At 31.9% G+C, this 21,013-nt stretch overlaps 2 long non-coding RNA genes across 3 annotated transcripts; one reads left to right on the forward strand and one right to left on the reverse strand.

Moving 5' to 3' along the window:
• The first annotated feature begins 11,877 nt into the window (after nt 1–11,877).
• LOC135120791 (uncharacterized) lies at nt 11,878–13,474 on the forward strand. 2 transcript variants are annotated; one of them, XR_010278737.1, is made up of 4 exons: nt 11,878–11,948; nt 12,711–12,795; nt 12,862–13,328; nt 13,397–13,474. It is a non-coding gene; the product is annotated as an uncharacterized LOC135120791 (long non-coding RNA). The 2 variants fall into 2 exon arrangements; XR_010278736.1 differs by having other exon boundaries at nt 12,862–13,474.
• Nucleotides 13,475–18,937: 5,463 nt separating this feature from the next.
• On the reverse strand, nt 18,938–20,682 carry LOC135120783 (uncharacterized). The gene is made up of 7 exons (XR_010278730.1): nt 20,595–20,682; nt 20,495–20,535; nt 20,375–20,443; nt 20,088–20,138; nt 19,227–19,291; nt 19,057–19,175; nt 18,938–18,997 (listed from the first exon to the last, which is right to left on the reverse strand). It is a non-coding gene; the product is annotated as an uncharacterized LOC135120783 (long non-coding RNA).
• Nucleotides 20,683–21,013: the final 331 nt, after the last annotated feature.

Here is a 21,013-nt window from a genome sequence, read left to right on the forward strand (position 1 = left end):
TATACGTGGAAACCAACTCACCTCTATTGGAAATGTAACGTTTTCGTCCCTGGAAAATTTGAGATATTTGTAAGTTTGGGTGAAACTTTAAAAGTACAAGTAGTAAATGGATAACAAAGGGCATCCATTTCTTGTAAAAAACTTGAGTTTACTAATAATTGGTTTCTTTTGTAAGTCGAAAACTGTCAAAACCCTACTAAACCATTTTTTAACCACAAATAAAAGTATATTTTTAGTTTTCTTTTTGCTTTTTGAATGATTTACCGATATACGCATTGGCTTATTACACTTTATATTTCAGGGATCTTAGCAATAATAGCTTCTCTTCAATAGAGAGTGACTCCTTTGCCGAGCTAAGAGCTTTAGAGCATTTATTAATACTCTATAAAATTATCTTATAATTTTAAGTCGAATTTCTTTTGTCTTTTACTATAATAGAAAGTTACATGATAACCAGCTCACTTCCTTTGAAAATACTATATTCTCCTCTCTGAAAAAGCTAACTTGTCTGTAAGTTTGCATAATACTTTAAAAAACCAGTGGTGGAATGGATAACAACGGGCATCCAATTCTTGTAAAAAACTTAAGTTTACTAATTGTATTTATTTGCAAGTCGAAAACCGTCAAAACCGTACTAAACCATTTAACCAAAACTAAAAGTATCTACTTACCTTTTCTCTTAGCTTTTTGAATGATTTACCGATATTTGCATTGACCCAACCAAACTTTCATCCAGGAAACCTTAGCAGTAATCGCATATCTTCAATAGAGGCTGGCTCCTTTCCCCAACTAAGCGCATTGAAAAAACCGTTAACTCTTAAAACCAACTTAATTTCTTAGTTAAGGGCTGACAGCTCTTGTTTTGTGCAAAATTGTTTTTTTTTCTTTCCTATCTCTGCTTATAATCTAATATTTTCAAGATTAATTACTCGATGAAAATTTTCTTTGCTGCTCTCGTCTTCATTATGAGATTTTAAATTATAAAAGTGAACGATGCATTTATGAGGGGGAAAATATAGGATACTATAGTTTATAGAAAAACAATTGTAATGCTAGGAAGCCTCAGAATCCTACTGATCTAAGTACGTTTCCTAACTCCCCCTTCTCTTTTTTAAACACTCAACCATTAAGCCGGTAATTTCACCTCTTCCTTCACCAACCAGGGCAGCGGCAGCATTTAGTAATTCTTATTATTACGTATTGCTAGCGCTAAGCTTAGCCCTGGCCTAACTTTCTCAAGCGTACCTAATGAATTGGGTTTTTTCACAAATTCGTTTTTTACCTAGTCTTTCGTTCCCTTAAGTTTTATAAAGCTAAGGATTACTCAGGATATATAAACTTACGCATGATGACTAAGAACTTCGGAATAAAAGGGAAAGATACAGTGATCGTGTTATGGTCCCGTAATGAAAATGTAGCCATTATGTTTATTTTTGAAAGATTTTGGCGGGTGGCTTTACGTTAAGCGTAGACCTTTGAAAATTTGCATGGTGGAGACAAAAAAAATAGCCTCCCATAGCTTATAGTTAAAGTTTTTAAAGTTACAATCTCCAAAAATTGTCGACTAAAATATTATGTTATAATGGACTAATCATAGTAGTTAAAAACTTTGAACTGCATTTTTTACTTAGATTATAAATACTATAAATATTAATGCTCATATTATTAACTCCAACTTTGAGACAAAAAATAAATAAAAAAATGACTTATAAATGGGTAATCATTTATGTAAATATAAAGAAAATGTAAGGTAAACAGTTAAAAACCAAGAAGAATAAAGTTGCAGAGTTGTGTCTCATTCACCTTATAACGATAACAATTGTAATTATTTAATATAATAAGTATATTATTAATATACGAGCAAGAGATGCGTAATAAAAAATTTTTTTAATAAAAATTTTAAAATATATTCTTTTTTTAATTGAATAATTTTTTTTGTACAATTCTAATAACATATTTTTTTAATTATTTTTTTATAATAATTATATTAATCTACTTTTTTTAAAAATTTAATTTTTTTATATTAACTTTAACTATACTAACACCTTTTTTTATAAATTTAAAAAATTTATTTATCATACTTGTAATAATATTAACGAATTTAATTAAATATTAATTTTAATAATTAATAATTCCCTTTTTTATAAAACTTACGATTATTTTATTATTTTTTTTATTATTTTAAAAATATTTTTTAACATAATAATATATATATAATTTTTTAAATACAATAATTATTTTTTTATTATAATTACAATAATCAATTATTTAAAATTGAATTTTTTATAACTTTTTTATAACTTTTTTTAATATTTTGAATAATATGCATTTATTATTAACTTCAATAAAAATATTAATAATACAATTTTAATTTGATTACTAATTTATATATAATATTTATAATAATTTTAGTAATGATAAAACATTTTTAAATAAATATCAATAATCAATATATAACAATTATAATAATACTATTTTTTTTAAATCTATTAAAAATTTATTTATAATAACCGTAAATATTATATTTATAATAAATTAAATAATTTGTAATAATTATTTTTTTAATAATTCTAATAATACATTTTCTACTAAATTTTAAAAGTTTTTTATATAATATTATAATAATATATGCTTATCTAATATTATAAATTATTTGTAATAATTATAATATTAATTTTCTATTTATTATAATAATATATTTTTTAAAATTATATGAAGAAATTTTAAATAATAACATTTTTTTTAAAAAAATTTTATTTTTCAAAACACATTCTGAAAAACCTTTGGACTCTAAATGGTTTCAAACAAAGCGTTACCTCGCTTGAGATTTACAATTTAGAAATTTTGGCTGGTTTGTTCATTTTTATTAGTATTAGTGTTATTGTCATTATTATTATTATTATTATCATTATTATTATTATTATTATTATTATTATTATTATTATTATTATTATTATTATTATTATTATTATTATTATTATTATTATTATTATTATTATTATTATTATTATTATTATTATTATTATTATTATTATTATTATTATTATTATTATTATTATTATTATTATTACTATTATATTTATTATTATTATTAGTCCTCCAAGGTAATGCCAATGCCCCTTACTACAGACTAGTCAAGAACACTTATCGCCTGCCGATTAGCGAAGTTATTTACAAGCCATGAAACGGGGCATGTTATCGCCGGCAACGTAGAGCACGTAAGCACTAGTCAAGAAGATAATGACACCTTATCAATCGAAAACTATTTTGTAATAAATCTGCGACCACTCCTGATTGAGAGCTCGAGTATTCGAAGTTTTATGACTCAATCGAGAACTAGGAACTGCCATTTATAAAGAAGTAAATAAATAAACAATCAGACCTCTTTTTCATTTTTTTGTTTTTTGCTTTAAGTTCGCCATGGGTAGACGGAGTTATTACTAGCTTTGTGGTCTAATGGCCCTTGCTAACTTCCGTAAGGAGTTGTTCACTGGTCCAGAGGCCTCTAATATTGTCTTCCAGCTCTCGTTAAAAAAGGCTTTTAATTTTTCCTTAACTCAGTTGTTTATCTTGTATAAAATTTACTTTAATCAGAATGCAATATGTCTAATATCTTGCATTAATTTCCGCCTTCTTTCAATTCTTTTATAGAGGATGTTTTTACAAATTTGTTCACTGCGTTGTTGTTGTTTGGTGTAAACGGCAGTTTTATTGCCTCGTTCAATATGTGGAAAATCAGAACTAAGAATTTTCTTGAAAATAACTTCTTTTATTATGTTTAAATTCTTAGCTAGAATGTAATTTTCTGTAAACTAGATAAAGAACAAAATGCAGCAGTCCAAAATCTTATTAAAAAAAGGCAGAAGGCCAACGATTTTTTTTTTCTTCTAGACATAAATTCATGCACTAATCGGTTTAGGGTATTTACCCTCCCTTTAATTGCATTATAATTGGTATAATACCTGTTTTTTTATCTCGAAACTATTGCTGGGGCGATATGTAAGGTCGAAGGAAATTTTATAGCTTCCCTTTTTGTAGGCATATACGACATGTCTTTAAACCTAAGTAGAAATTTTTTCTTTATTACCATTCAAAGGAAGATTTCTAGCAGTTATAAATCAAATTTTTTTCCTTAGAGTACCAACCAGCGTTAGTCCATTGGATAATAAGAGAGAAGATATCTTATAATAGTAAAATGATTATCACAACTTACATAGAGATTTGGTATATGTAAGTCTTGAAACCACGCTAGCAGTTTATCCATGTCCCCTTCGTTCCCTTTGTTTTCCAGCATGTGAAAAACAATTTAACGGATAAAAACTTTGAAAATCGCATAGCCACCATATTTTTTGATGCCGTAAATGTCTGGTTTAACAGACATGTATTCTCTAAACGAATAATTACCATGAAAAAGTACTTATTGCGGGTCTGATAACTATTAAAAGACTTTCAAAACGGGGAAACCCCGTTGTAGTATTAATACTTGAAGGGCTGTTGATAATGTTCCACAAAATTTCGTAACTTGGATTGTTAAATTTTTAATTTTCTACGGTAAGTAATTATAAAAATGCTTGAATTCTACAATATCTAAAGATTTTCACTGTCATTTTAAATTTTGACTGAAAACCAGGCAAGTATTTTCCTTGGAAATCAAGTCAAAAGGTGGAAGGAAAAGTTGTGCTAAAGCAACGTTTAAAATAATAAATACCTGGGTTTTTGTTTTTAAGTTGGATTATAAGACCATGTAGTTTTATCATTAGTTACCATTACTGTATCAAAGTCTAAATAATCCTCTTGGAACTTAGGGATTTTTATATATGTTAATATGATGAAACACCTTATATCCCAGACTTTTAGGCCGCGCATTAATTAGTGTCGTCTATTACATTAAGTCTGTTTTTCAGTACGGACAGAGGCATTGTGAAAGTAACAACGAAATCACTTTCCATTCACATGGTGCTAAATAACTCTATACATTTATGGGACTGGATTCTTACTAAGCACACATTCCTAATAAGTTCAACTATAAAGCTAGCTTACAGGGGGCTCCCACTGGTGCACATTTTGTCTAGTCGATTGACTTTTATCTTTTTTAAATAATTTTTCTTAGTATTTTTATTATTATAAATAGATTTATCCAATATTTTCTCTTCAAGGGATTTACTTTATAAGGTACTGCTTTAAAAACTTCTAATATTGATATCTTCTTGGTAGTATTTTATTTTTTATATATATTAGATACTGTGTTAACTATTGCTTTTCTCTGTTTTCTTAATTCTACGTATTTCAAGGTTGCTTAACATAAATGTCTTCATTGATATATATACTTAATGTTATTTTAAGTCAATTTTAGAATACGTAATTTACTGTTGTTGTATTAATCCATTGTAAAATTTTATATAGCTAGCATAGACTGCAGGTTAAAGCACTGTTTATAAGTTGATTTAGTGTTAATTATTGTTTTTCTCCTCTGTTTTCTTAATTCTGTGTTTTTCAAGGTTGCTTAATACAGATGTCTCCATTGATCTACATACTTAATGTTTTTAAGCCAATTTAAGAATACATAATTTGCTATTGTATAAAAGCATTTTTAAGTTTTATATAGCTGCCATAACCCGCAGGTTAAAGCACCTTCTATAAGTAAAAAAATTTTTTAAATTATTGCTTCATTATTCGACATTTTTTTACTAGCTTAGTTGAATATTAATTTTAATGAAATTAAACAATACCTTTTATACCTACTCCTAGAAATGATGTCTCCTGGAGCCCTACTAGCTGTCCTTCTCTCGTTAATAATAGTACATTCTTTTTCTGAGGAAAATTTGCAGCTTTCTACAGACTTTGTTAATCAAACCAATAATGAAAGCTATACAAAGATCTTAGCAATACGACAAAAATTATTTGCGGATTTACCAGACTTGTTATCTACGGCACGTACCGCACTTCAAGAACAAATAAAATTAAAAATTAAGGACGAGGTGGATACCGATAAGCTGTATTTGGTTTATAGCCCACAGCCTATAGGGACAAAGAATCCAAACCCTTCATTAAATTATTACCAGTCGAATTTTGCTACGTGGTCGGTTACTTTATCCAGCGCCGTTTTATTTCAGTTTCACTTACTTTTGGAGGACGTTAAATACAATGTTAATACTCGCTACGCTATTCGTTATTTCAACGGTTCCGACTTTGGAGAAAAACTACGCCCAGCTGATTTAAGAGAAATTATACAAAAAGTTGATTTTAAATCTAAAATCAACAGGCAATTGGAAGCCTTTTGGAGTAAACACAAGGAAAATTTGCGTACTTTAGTGAAAGCCGAGTTTCTTTCTGCCGCCCTTGAGGCCAAGGATAAAGGTCATTTATCACAGGTAGATTTTGAGCATTTGCTCAGTGGTATTGCACCGTCGCTTAATAAAGATGATAGACCTGCTACTTTGAAAGATCTTGAAAAGCATGAGCCCTGTTCTGGAATAGAAGTCACCTATTTGCAGTATCTCTCTAAGTCTTATAACATTCTCCGTATTAAACTTCAAAACGAGAAAATAATACTTTACATCCCCTCTGTGACTCGCCAAGTTTTTTACCCGTTTATTAATAATTATCAAAACTTAGAAGATTGGCAAGTTTTCTACGTTTTTAATAACGTTTTAGAATTAATGAACTGGCTGCGAGAAATAGCTAAAAGTCAAGAACGGAGATTTATACTTGCACGTCACTTTGAGGATTACGAACAAGTAAACAAACAGCTCAAGTTACTAGCAGAGAATTTTAAGTCTGCGGCAGAGGAGCCGGGGGAAAGACACTTACCACTTACTATTCCTTCTCCCCCTTTAAAAAAAAATCCTGTTTTGGTAGGCGACATTTTTGAGTGGGTTGCACGGAATACTAAAGTATATTCTCTAAAGTTTTACGAAAGACTAAATAACATTATTTATAAAACCCCGGAGGAGAGCCAGCTTTTTTATTATGAAATTATAGTTCGGAGCGCAGGCCCGCTTTTGCCCATTTGGGAAGCTATAGGAGGTTCACACGCAATAGCCAAGCACGTTGGTAATCTTTCTTTAGGTAAAGACTACCTTTGGATTTCCTTGAAAGATACAGCAAAAAGGCGTTTGCCATTTAACAATGGAGAGGATACTTTTTTTCAGAAGGTAAGCAAGCTTTTTAACAGCTCTATTAGAAAGACTTCAAGAGTTATAACTACTTGTAAAGCACCTCAAGCTGAGAAAGTTCGTTTAGAGCAAAAAAGCTATTACCTAGATTTAAGAAGGCGGTTCCCTGATTTGGAATTGCAGTTTCTACAACCCGATCTTCTTTTAGTGAATCATGACAAATGGGCTATAGATGAGGCTAATCGTTATGTCGGAAAGGAAGAAAATTTAGTTCAGTATCTTATTAGCTCCAATTTTTGGTATTCACTTGAAGAGGGGTATATAAATACGAAACGTTTAGAGGGAGATAATCACGAATATGATAAATGTATTAATGGTTTACGTAAAAATGTGTCCGAGGCCTATAAAAGAAGCCCTACTTTTCGCCGCTTATTTAATTACGCATACGATGATTGGCTAAAAGATATTGATAATCGTTTAGGTATTCTGTTGCTTGATTCATCTCAAACGACTGCTACAGGAGAGCGGGTTGCCGAAGGTGTAAGGCTTATTGATTTATATGCAGACATGGGGGCAATATTGAACAAAACGTACTATCAAAGTGGTCCTTGTTTGGTTCCTTATTCAGTTGAACGATTGTACCTGCGTGAAGTTGTTAAAGCGCTAACGGGGCTACGGGATATGTCGGACGGAACCTCAAGAGGGCCTATAGTTGAATATACCAATATAATTCTTAAAGAGATGAACTTGGCCGTGCCGGTTAGAACGCAGTTTGATAACAATTTGCCCGATGTTGAGGCTGCAAAACGGGTAGGTGCAAACTGCATTAACTTAGCATTGTTTTTGCATTTAAGAAACAGCGTTATGTCAGCTTTTCCGGACATAACTCAAATGGCCCGCCAGCTTATGCAGGAAAGTATTAAAGAAAAAACTGGGGCGGAGTTAAATCCAGACCAAGTTTATCTTAACTATTTTGGGAATGGAAAACGTGACGATCAGCCGGAATGGTCAACGACGTTGACGGGTCTAGCATTTTCCAACTTCCCGACTTTTTCTTTCTGGTCAGATCCAGATAGAGATTATGGTGTTTATCGTTTCGGACCGGGATGTGAGAGTTATGATGATACTGAAAAACTAGATAACCTACTTCCCTCCCAGTTGAAGGTAATAGTTTGGCAGTTAAATTTTTACCAACATGTGAAAAATAAGTTAAACGCCTTTTGGAGTGCACACCGTGATAACTGGCGCGCTTCGGCTAAGGCCGAGTTTATTCGTTCCGCCATTTGGGCTGTTAACAGAGGTTTCCTTAGTAAAGACGGCTGCACATACCTACTAAATGGTGTTGCGGGTGCTTTTGCGGTAAATAAAGTGGATGATGAGTTTTTTTTGAACGAATATATCACTATGGCACATCTTTATAAGACTCAAACACCTTCAATTGACGTGCGTCACCTGGAAATCAATAATTTACTAGCCACGGATATTTTCGTTTTTACTTTAGAGGATAAACGTGAGATAATTTATATGCCAGATAGTCCTCAGCGTTTTTACACTTTAGAGGACGCTCGCATAAAGCGGAACTGGGTTTTTAAACAATCAATAGATTTAAAGAAGCGGATGCTCTTAGCCCGTCATTTTTCTGAGCGCGACCGTCAAAACGGGGTTTTTTCTAAAGGGATAGCTGCAACTTTGCTGGAGATAGCGGAGGGCGATAAATCGCTCCCTGTAAGCTATGGCACTGAAATAACGTGTGACTTGTTTGATGAGCTTGCGTTGCAAACTAAAAATCGTGGATTCAATGATGCTGACATAATAATTACGGATGATGGTGAAAAGTTTGGGCAATTTATGTTGGGGGAACTTCAGCTTGTTAACATGATACTTGCCATACCCTTGATGGTAGCAGGCCCTATAGGTATTATTCTTAACATAGCTTTGTTGGCACCAACCCTGGGGTTAGAGATTAACCTTGCAGTTAATGGAGATATGGAAAAGGAGAGAAGGGAAATGACTGTAGCCGCCGGAATGGACATAGTAATGAGTTTACCCGCGATTTTTGGGGCGGTGTCGGAGGGGGCTGGTTTTTTAAGAACTTCACTTTTAACGACGAAAGTAAGTTACGAAATCCAAGAACTGCCAGCGACTAAACTGTTTAAACGTTTAGAGCGTGTAAATGGCAAGCTGGGTTACCCATTAAGTCCAACAAAACCGCCTAAGCTACCGGGATTACAGGAAGGTGAACCCTCTTCAAAACTGGGACTGCCTGGAACAAGCACCGCTGATCCCGCAGTTGTATTGGAAAGTAAACTTACTTTAGTTGAAGGATCAAGCAAAAAAACATTTCAGCAGTCAACGGAGGGTTTGCCTGGGCTCAGTGATGCGCGACCAGAGACTCTAGATTTTGCTACAGGTAACAAAGCGGGTCATTATTATGATGAGCTATATAAAACTACAACTGCTGGAATGAAGGCACTGTTGGAGAAGGATCCTCACCCTGCTCTTATAGAAAATGATCTTAAGGCGAATGACCTTACTAACCGTTTTAAAGGCAAAGAAGGAAATATTATTACAACATTTATTAAAGATAAGGAAATGAGTTACTTTAGTGGTAGAGTAAAAGAAAAGCAGGATAATTGGAACTGGCATTATAAAGAATATAAGGCATTAGAATTTACATTAAAAGAAGCTTATGAAGGGAGCCCTACTTTTAGGCGATTATTCAATTATGCTTGTGATAAAAGCCTTAACACTCCGGAGAATCGCTGGTTGATTGCCCCAAATGAGCATTTTCGAACAACAGTTACCCCTGAGGATTTGAAGGAAGCTTTTGATGGTAAGCGCACCATAGGAATGAATATAAAGGCGACCAGTCGCCTTTTATACCAAAGCGGGGAAGATCTCGCTTTTTATACAAGAAGGCACGCTATTTTGAATGAGATGATTACAGCGCTTCTCATTGATTATCATTCTGAAAATTCTTTAGGGGCACTCCACGAACTTGTTGTTAACTACGCTAATATTGTTCTCAGTGAAATGAAAATTGACGTTCCATTGAGAACAAGCTATAACTACCGCTATTCGGAATTTCAAATTAAGGCGCTAAACTCATATAAAAAGCTTGCTGGGAAATACAAATCATTACGGACTCAGTTGGACCCACCAGATGAGTATTTGCTAGCTCACGACCATGTAGCTAATGATGACACGGACTACTTAAAGGGTTCCTCGCCAGCAGAGTATATGTTAAAAGAGCTGACGGGGACTGTTGAAGGACAGCCTCCTCAGATACCCAAGCCTATTACCGAAACAAAAGAATTTGAGGTTCTTGAACCGTTGTTGCTAAAAGCTTACAAGAAAAGTCCTACTTTTAGGCGTTTGTTTAACTATGCTGTCTCTCTAGGAGATAAAAATTTAGAAAAGAAGTTTGCTCTTGTGCCTGAGTTCGAACAATTTTATTGTGTACAATCTTTCTATTCCGCAAAAGACAATAGTTTTGTGCCTTCTAAAAATCCTGTGCTGTGTTTAAATTATGATGAAAAGAAACTAGGTTATTATTTGGATGAAAAAGAAGATAAGTATTACCGATTTAGTTTTCAAAGATTGTATATGCATGAAGTAGTCCATGCCCTGACTGATTTGCCGGACATCACTTCCGCACCAAAGTACCCACGTGGTCCCATAGTTGAATACACCAATATTATACTTTACGAGATGGGTTACAAAGACCCTTTTAGGAAAGGTTATTATCTGACAAAAACCCCAGAGGAGATAAACTAAGGTAATGGGGATCGCCCTTCGGTGGCAGCAGGCTGCTGCGTCGTGTCATAGTGCAGACACTATCACCGGTGTTTGCTTCGGGTTTCTCGAGCGGCTTCGGTGCGCTATGTTCCGGCTTCGTGCCGGGCTAGGGATAATAGTGTCTTTACTATGGTAGGTACTAGGTACTAGTACTATATATAATACCGCGCCGCTCCCCCGCAGTAATTAAGCGTGCCCGGCTAAAATAGTGCCTTTCAGGTAAAAAAGCAGTATTGGGTGGGGGACAAGTTGCGTTTATAATAAAAAGTTGCTTAGCAGTATTACGGCTTTCCATTTTTCTCACTAGCTAGTGTTGCACTTAGAAATGTATATTATACCGATTCTTTTGCTAATACCACTAATATTTCTAAGAGTGCTTATACCACCTAATATTAACCCTAATGCCTATATATATAATTGTAATTTAAACTTTGAATTACTATAAGTTAATAGTAGTCTGCTAATATATATGTAATACATGGAGGTCCTCTCCGGGCCCTTCTAGGGTTAAAGTTGATCACATTTTTTAATTAAACTAATAAACGGGGGCTGACTAATTTTCTGGATAAATCCAAATTTTAATTAGAAAAATTTACATTTACTAAAGGGAAGCACTTAATAACGAGGTCGCTTATATATTGTACCTTTCACATAGCGGTGGCAATTTTTTTGGCGTGTAATTTGTGTTACCCTTCTTCCGTAAGCTGGGAAATTCTTTTAGACACCTAGGTTTTGCTCCTTTTACTGTAACTTTTAAAATAAACATTAGTATATAATTAAGCAATTCCAGTTAATCACAGCTCCTCTTTTGAAGTTTTAAAAGTTATTTGAAAAACGAGTCCTATATCTGTTATTAAGCTCTCTCACATTTACAAAACAGAGATAAAGAGCTTTACGTTAAACATGAAAGCTCATAGTTGCACTTCTAACTTTTTAATTTTTTTTATTTATTTAAAAGTGACGCCTAGCGCCGACTTATAACCATTTGGGATATGAACTCTAACTTTAAAAAAGGTTAAACAAAATTAGGACAAGGTTATTAACTAGAGAATATATATTTTGTTTTTTGAATGCGTGAGTGTAGTCGCGAAGCTTTAAAAATAATGGTTTCTTGTTAAAATATAGGATTATTTTACTAGATAAAAGATAAAAACTTGAAAGAAAACAAAATAATAAAAATTGCAGAACAAAAAAAATTTTAATTAAAGCTAAACTAGTGATTAATAAAAAACGGTATCACAAAAAAGATTATTATTTTTTCAAGTTAAAATAATACATTTTAATTGCTTTTCAACTTATAAGGAATTAGTTAAATAAAAAGAAAATTTAGTTCTGCTAAGAAAAACTCCAACAAATTTGAGTTTGTAAAACGGAGAACCCCTAAAGTTACTTTTAGAGATCACTGGAAAATATTAATAAGAAAAGCTAAAACAATAGCTTCGAAAGCAATAATAGGACTATTTTTGGTTCATAAACAGGTGCTTTAGTTTTGTAATAATTTCTTCTGGAGAGGTGCAGTAATACCTACCGAGAATAAGATACAAAACCATAAAAAAAAAAAAGAATTATAGTTTATTTAACTTTAAAAAAAATCAATCGAAAATTACTTACGAAAGGGAGCAATTTTTTTTAAGAAAACTCGTTAAAGGTCTTAAAAAGGAATGACAGTATTCATCGTAATATATATATAATAAAGGTAAATAGTAAAAGTGATCCACCTGAAGTTTATCTATTCAATGAGGGGTTTACTGCTTTATGTGGTATACTTTGTGCTTGCTTACGTTTCCTTTGATTTAGAAGGCTCCTTTCAGCGAGGTTGACAGGAACACTTTTAATATTCCTCTAGGCGGCCTTATTCTTGAGTTAAACATAGAGATCAAAGGTTGCCTTAAGTAAAAAGTTAGGATTTATATATTTTCTCAATTTTTTTATTAATTACTCCTCGCAGAGGAGACAAAAAGCAAAATTTGGAGGGCTCTCTTTAACTATATCCTTTCTGGATAATACAAGCATTTGCCTTGTGGGAGTGAGGTTTACACTGTAAGTTATGGGCGTTTTCTGGTGACTCCAGGGAATCTCACTGTAGATATTCTAGACCCCCCACTACATGATGATAAATAGGCGAAAAATAAGAAAAAGAGGTCGTGACTTCAACTAAAGTTTGAAGGGTATTCGCCTCATACTGAGGGTGGGGGGTTTACAAACTTTTGCGAAACAAATTCAGAAGCGCGACTTGGACGGCACCACGCCCAGAAGTTTACTCTTTGTAGCATTCGATGCTCTTCTTCTGAGGATTAATTTTACCATCTCAAAATATATATTCCAAAAGGCTTCTGGCGTGTTATAGCCGAACTTGCTTAAAAAAGCTTCTTTCTCCATGTGTAAAATTTTTAGAATCGTAAAAAACGGCTTCAGGTAGTTCATTTTTTAACCAACTTTTCTTCAGTTCTTCATAGCATTATATTGGCAAAAAAAAAATATAGCTGAAGTCTTTCGATATTGCAGCAAACATATTTTTTTTTGGATCCCCACGGAGTGCATCAGTAGTAAACACTTTTTCAGGCGCCTCTGGGGTTACGCTTTCATTGCTATTTAAACGAATTTGTTAAAAAATGAGTATAATTAAAATACTCGATTGTGATTAGTTTAGTTTACGCTAAAATTATTAATTTGGCAAACGGAAATCTTAAAAGGAAAGTGGGCTATAAAAATGCGTGGGTGGACCAGCTATAACACAAGTGGCAGTAATATTTTAAGCTAGTAAGCGGATTAAGAACTTTTTTCCCTCGAGGTTGCTACTTGCAACAGTATTATAAAGTTTATTATTTTTCGCTTTAACAATTTATTAGTTTTTTTAATATAGTTTTAGTCAATTTTTTTTTACTTATTTTTATTACTACTTTACTTTTAATTTTATTGCTTTTCCATTATTGTGCGATGAATAAAATATTTATTTAAAAATTTTTTTTAAGTCTTTAAAAAATAATTTTTCTTATAATTTTTTATATTATAAAATAGTTTACAATTATTTAGGTATTTTTTATTTTACTTAGTTATATTTTATTCAAAATATAAAAAATATAAGAAAAAAAGTTACCTTTAAGTTGCGTGTTTTTACTTTTTACAGTTTAAAAAGGTTTTATTTCTAGAGGATTTGTTTGTGGTTTAAATTTATATTAATAAATTTATTATCACTACTATTTTTAGTATTTATGTAAAAGTACAATAGAAAAGTTTTACTTTTTCTTGAAAAAATTAATTATTATAAAGAAATTGGATTTAAAATTATTTTTGTCTTGTTACTTATTATTGCGAGTAGAAGAAAGTTTATACGTTGTTTAATATTTATGAAGCGAAATAATTTTTTTTTTTGGTGTAATAAAGTTTTTTTAACTTCGCAATTCTATACTTAGTCAAAATTTAACCTTTCTTTCCTTTTTTGATTCTATATTTTTAAAAGAAAAAGTCACGCCAGCAGCTCCCTTTGCCGATTTGTGTACTAGAAAAGAAGTAGAAAATAAAATTATAATTGTATTATAAATTTATAGTTTTTATAGATATTCATTAGTTACAACTGGAATTTTTTTTTAACATACATTTGATTTTATTAGTTCTATTAAAATTGTAAACTTATTATTTTTAAAAAAGGCACAGTACCCGCCTCCTTTTGAGGAAGGCTAAATAAGAAATATATATATATAAGCAGTAAAGTGCAAAACCGCTTTTAAATAATAAAATTTCCTTATTTTTTTTTTTAAAAATTGTTTAATTTTTTAGCCTTTTAAATATAATTTTAATCCAAAATTTTGTTAGTTATATTAAATTTTAGAGTTAATTTAGTAATTTTAGTTAGCAGTCTTAGTACGATAAATTTTTATAAGCAACGGTTTGTACTCATCTAATTTTGAAGAACTGACGGGTTTCATCTTTACATCTTACAAAAATTATAAAAAGGTTTACTTAATTGAGAAAATAATCTGTCGAAATATTTTTAACGAAGATTTTAAAATATATATAATTTGTAGTTAAAAACCAAGGAAATCTCAATCAGTTAAGTTCTTTTTTTTTTTTAAAACAAACAATTAGATTAATCTGTGAGTGACAATTAATTTAATGATTCATAAACTTAATTTGGTAAATTATTTATTATTATATTTAAAATTTAATAGCGTTGCGTTTATTTTTTTGAATGGACCTTTAACATCGTCAGTAGATAAAACAGTCAAATTCGAGTAGTAAATTGTTTTCTTTTTATAAATATATTAAATGTTAAGTTAATTTTTTTAATATAAATTAGATTTATTTTAGTTGATCAACCCGCTGAAAATAATACTAATTAAATTCTACAAGTAAAATTTTTCTCTTTTATAGTTATAGTTTAATAAGATTGAGTTTGAATTTTAAAACAAACAAGTAAAATTGTTAGTGGTTGAAGCGGTTAGAGTAATACTTAATAATCTCCAGTAGTATAATTGAACTTCTTTTACAAGTAAGTTATAATAACGGTAAGTTATTTATAAAACGGAAAATTAGATTTTATAATAAGGAAACCAATCAAAATAATACTTAAGAGATTCATGTAGTATAAAATATAATTTTTATAATATAAGGTTATTTTAAATTTGTAAAAAAACATTAAGATTTAATAGTTAATAAAAAAGTTAAGGTAATACTTAATAAACTCAATAGTATCACTGTTATTTTCCATAATTACATATATATATTTATAACGTTGTGTCGATTTTACTAAACGGACATTTAACTTCGTTAGTAGATAAATATATTAAACTTGAATTTAATAAACTCACAGAGTATATTTGATTTCCTATATATTTCTAATAAAAAGTTAATTTATGTATGTCTCAAATTCTTTTGAGAAAAACAGCTTAAGCCAATCACTATAGACAAAATCATAATAATTATTAACACTCTACCGTGACGAAAAGCGCTGGGTCGCGATGGTAACACCATCGTGATATCAAAGCAATATCATTGGTGGTGATAGAACGTCTATACTGCTTAACCACCTCTACGATGTCTCTCGGCACCTTCCCATTGCGCTTAAAGACGGCAACATTTGTGATACTCCCGAAGACAACACGACCAGCGTCCACCAAACCCACAGGCCTATCAGTCTCTTGTCCCATACTACCCCGCTTGAAAGCAGTTGTTGGTGGAAGCTACGCCCTGCTAGAGTTCCAAAAGGATATCGACGAGGACACTCCACGACTCCACAACCCTTTCGCATGAGAGAATGGAGGACCCGTGCATTCACTTTGTAGAAGGCAACGGGCGCCGTCTTAATGTCGAAAAAGCGTTTGACCGAGTTTGGCACAAAAGCTTGCTAACAAACTGGGCGCCGTAGTCCTTCCTACTATTCTCTTTAAAATGATGAAATCTTATCTTAAAGACCCCGTCTTTGATATACGTGTGGGCGATGCGCGCAGATTGCTTTATATGTGGGACGATACGACGATTTACTTGTTATTTCGCCAGCATCTGCGGTACTACCTAGCGACGCTTGTCTACTGGTGCGCCGTTGGAAAATTAATATTAATGCAGAAAAGAACACAGCCCTTTTTATCAGGAAAAAGCGCACTACACCCATACCGCCGCTGAATTTGAAAACAAGGTAATTCCTTAATGTTTTCATGCGAAATACCTGGAGGTTATTATTGGCTGTAAGCTCTCGTAGCAACCGCACGTAAACTATATCGAGGCGAAGGTTTAAACTCTTAACCTTTAGTTTGAGCCCGAAGCAAATTTTCGCTGCACAATACGATGACGCTCTTGCGTTTGTTGTGTATCCGCCAATCATGATATACGCGGCAATGCCTGAGTCTACGTGCCACCGGTAATAATCTGTTCGCATCAAGTGAGACAAAACAAGCTGCTACGCCTTATGACGGGCGCGCCGAGGTTTGTTCGCAACGATGCCTTACATAAAGACTTTGAACCTCTGGGTAATGTTTTTCGACCCTATGCTATCGCAACCTACGATCAGCTTAATGAGCACACCAACTGATTACTGGCAGCTAAGGTCAATACGAAATCTGGGCCGTCGCGCGCTATCGCCACCTTGCAATGGACGAAATATATAATATGGGTTAGGGTTGCTCTATGTTCAAAATATAAATATATATGAGATTGCTTTAATATAAGCGTAAAATCATTCCTGTTCACACTAAAGAAATTATTAAAAGACGATTAAAAAGAGAGTATATGGAATGGCAGCCCCCTAGTGATAAATTAGCTTTTAAAAAAAAGTTAAGTAAGTTTGTTAAACAAGAATTGCAAGCTTTACGAAAAATAACATGGAAACAAAAACTGCAATCCTTAAAGCCTACGGATAACGTTTGTGGAAAAAGGCAAATGTGTTCAAACCTGGAAAAAATGGTCCAAGGTCCCTATCATTAAGAACGAGGAAGTTATCTACGCCAACTCCGTAACCCTAACCCTAACCAAACCTTTACCCTAACCCGCTAAAATTTAACGTAGACAATGTACAACACCATTATTAGAGAACAAACACGAAGCACACATCCAAGAGTAAATTTCACTTTTTTTCCTTACTAATTAAAAATGAAAAATAATCTATAATCGATAAACCTAACACTAGGAAGAGCCTGGGCCCTGATAAAATTTCAAATTAAATGCTTAAAAATCTTCTTATAACCGCAATTAATTACCTTACAGAGCCCACTAACTAGTTTATTACGCATGGTTATTTTCCTATAAGATGGAAGCAAGCTGAACTTGTTTTTATCCCGAAATATCTCGTCCAAGCAATTACTCTAAAGGTAATCGCCCTATTAGCCTACTTTCCTGCTTAAGAAAAGTCGAAGTTGTTGTACTTCTTTTAACATTGCAAAAATTTATTTATGATTAAAGTTATTCCAGCCCATCAATTTGGTTTTCGAAGAGGTCACTCTACCACTTAACGGATCATAAGGTTAACTGGAAGCGAAACTAATACCCTTAATAAAAAGAAATGCTACTCTTATGGTTTTTTTAGACATACCGAAGGCTTTCGACAAGGTATGGCAATAAGGGGCTCATATATAAATGGTCAGATGTGCATTGTCCGCGTTCATGATACGAATAATAAAATTATACACCAGCAGTAAATCCTTCGGTCTGTATAGGAACGTAACTATCAGCTACCAAACTACTTATCGCTGGGGCCCCAAGGGGTTTTAATTATCTTCTTTAATCTCATCATACATGTCTAACATACCTCCCCATACCGCTCAAACCTCCTTGGCGTTGAATGCCGATTATACAGCAGCTCAAAATCTCCGCCTCTTTCAATCAAATATATGCATCCTATCTTAACTTATCTGGAGGTTGGTTAACAACGTGGAAGTAACCGTTAATCCTTTAAAAAGCCACGCCGTGCTTATCTCGAAGAAAGAAAGAAACGGGTACTACAAGAGTTATTTCTTTTTCTCGCCTGGTAGCCAAGTCAAATACCTTGGGGTTATTACTGATAACAAACTTACTTGGAAGGCTCTCATTGAATACTTGGTTTAAGTAATTTAGAAATACGATACACGCTTTATATACTCTTCTAAGCAAAAATCGTGGTTTAACCTTGATAACAAACTAATAATCTCTAAAGTTATTTTAAGACCAGTATTGAGTTATTCGTCAGTACCCTAGGCCCATTCCTCGACCTCCAATATAATAGACTGCAACTTATGCAAAATAAGTTTTTAAGAATGTTTACAGGAGCTCCTTGGTATATAAGACGCTCCCAGTTACATCGTGAATGCAAACTGGTACAATTTTGAAGTTTACTAAGCGCTTAGCTGAGGACTTCATAAAAACATCTGAAAATCATTGTAATAGAATACTAGCTAATTCCCTAAAGTATGACCCCTCTCACTTTTCTAAATATAGACGACGAAACATTTCCTTAGCATGGCCGATAATAACTTTAAATGCAAAATTTTACTGAAAAAATAAAATAATAATTCTGATAAATAGTGGTGAACAAATAGTAATAATAATAAATTAATAATAATGCTACCTATGTCAATAATGTAATACTCGTAAAGCAAATGAAGGCTTACTCACATGATCTAAAATTTTGGAAAAGAAAGTTGTCCTCATTAAGTAATTATTATTTTGGCAATTTTACTTCATGGACATGGTTTAAAAGCAGCATCTTTGCAGGAAGAGAACCCTTTCGAACCCTCTCACTTCGGAGAATGCAGATCAAGCAGTTTAAGTTATTTTACTTATAACGTTTGTAGCATGCTAGTGCAATAAATAAATAAATAAGCTTAAAGTCAATGTGCAAGCTATCACCCTGTTGAGAGCTCGTAAATTTGTTGTTCCCCTTTTTCGACCCTATCGAGCACCCGGAAATACCCCTTAATAAAAGAAAGGTATAAGCTTAGTATACTTTTCTTATAAGTTTTTAAATAACAATTTATTAATAATAATGGTATAAGCAAAAGGTTTATTTCTTTTTAATAATGAAATAAAAACTTTACATGTATATGCTTAACTTCTGCTTTATTTCACTATACTTCTTTTTAAGTTTTATTGATGATTCGTTTTATTAATAATTATGATAAGGAAAGAGTGGTTTACTAATTTTTACTAAAAAGGCAAAAGGTTTTATATCTTTTGTTGTAAGTGTTATAAACAACTCGTTTTATTAAGAAATAAAGCAAAAAGTAAAAATTTTTTCTAAAGAAAAAGTTTTGCAAGTATATGCTAAACTTCTGCTCTACTCACTATACTTTTATTATAAGCTTTATTAACAACGCGCTTCACTTAGTTAAAATACATAAGTGCTTAGAAGAAACTTTAGCTTAAAGCATATTACTATTTTCTCATATTCTTCAGTAAAACAACTATGACAATAAGTAACTCGAACTATTAAGCTGTACGTACTTTAATAATTCTTACATTTTAACCTGATTATAATAATGCGTTAGTTAATTATTAGGGCATATAAAATCTAGAACTTAATATTAAAAAAAAAGTGAATTATTTTGGGCCAAAGCAATTTTTTAAAATGAGGCATATTGTTGCCTTTATAACCTTCGAATCTAAAACATTGTGTCGGGAGTAAAAAAATAAGTAAAAGTTGTTAAAAAAAAAAAGAATTAGTTCGACTGATCTAATAGTCTTAAATCTTAATATTATTCATAAAATTACCTTACGTGCTAACGCAAGCAAGGAAAAAGAGCTTTTCTTCGAACTTACTTTCTGCAAAGAAAAGGTTGAACGTAATATTAAATTTATTAACCTTACCTCAGTTTATTGGTTTTTAAAAAACATAAATCCGTTACATTTTAAATTATTACTAAAGTAAACATGTTAAGATTACTTTAAGTTCGTTACGTTAATATAAAATCCTTCTTCCTTTTTTAAAAATTTTTAAAATACTAAAGCAATGTTACATAATTAAAAAAAAATATTAATAGAAAACTATGATAATATACCTCTTATTCGCAAATGACTTAAAAAGTGGGAATAAGCAGTTTTTAGGAAGTATACTGAAACGTTAAGCTCTTAAATTAAATTTATTTAAATTAACTGGATTGTTTATTAATAAAAAAGACCTTTTATTGCAGTATTTAATGGAGCCATAAAAGTTGTTTCTCTTATATAATGAAAAGCTAATCGTTTAAAATATCCTTAATTGATATAAAAGAAAAGTACCACTACTGAGCCAGAAACTTAAAATGGATATGAAAGCCGGTAGCTTTCCCCTCCCCGTTAAAAAAAAATTAAAAAATTTCATAACACCGATTCCCGTCCCCGAAAACTTAATTTATAAAACTGTCCTCTGTCCTCTAGTGCTTGTGCGATTTGCATTAACGTAATTGTAACTATACATTATTTTGCTACTAAAAAGCGAAAAACCCTACCCAAGCTTTAGCAAAATTTCGTTAACGCTCTCTTCGGGGACTCTTTTTCAGGAAATTAAAATACTGAATTTATTTAAACTTCTATTATTCCAATTTATTGATACACGATTATAAGAGGAATTAAGAAAAGTTGGAATTATTATAACAAATTCTTTAAATTAAATTGCCTCTATATAAAATACTGTCGAATAATTGACTTGAACTATCTTT

The sequence above is a fragment of the Zophobas morio genome, unplaced genomic scaffold (genome assembly GCF_036711695.1).
Source record: "Zophobas morio isolate AGI-343-1 ecotype UQ-CSIRO unplaced genomic scaffold, CSIRO_AGI_Zmor_V1 ptg000420l, whole genome shotgun sequence".
NCBI classification, from domain to species: domain Eukaryota; kingdom Metazoa; phylum Arthropoda; class Insecta; order Coleoptera; family Tenebrionidae; genus Zophobas; species Zophobas morio.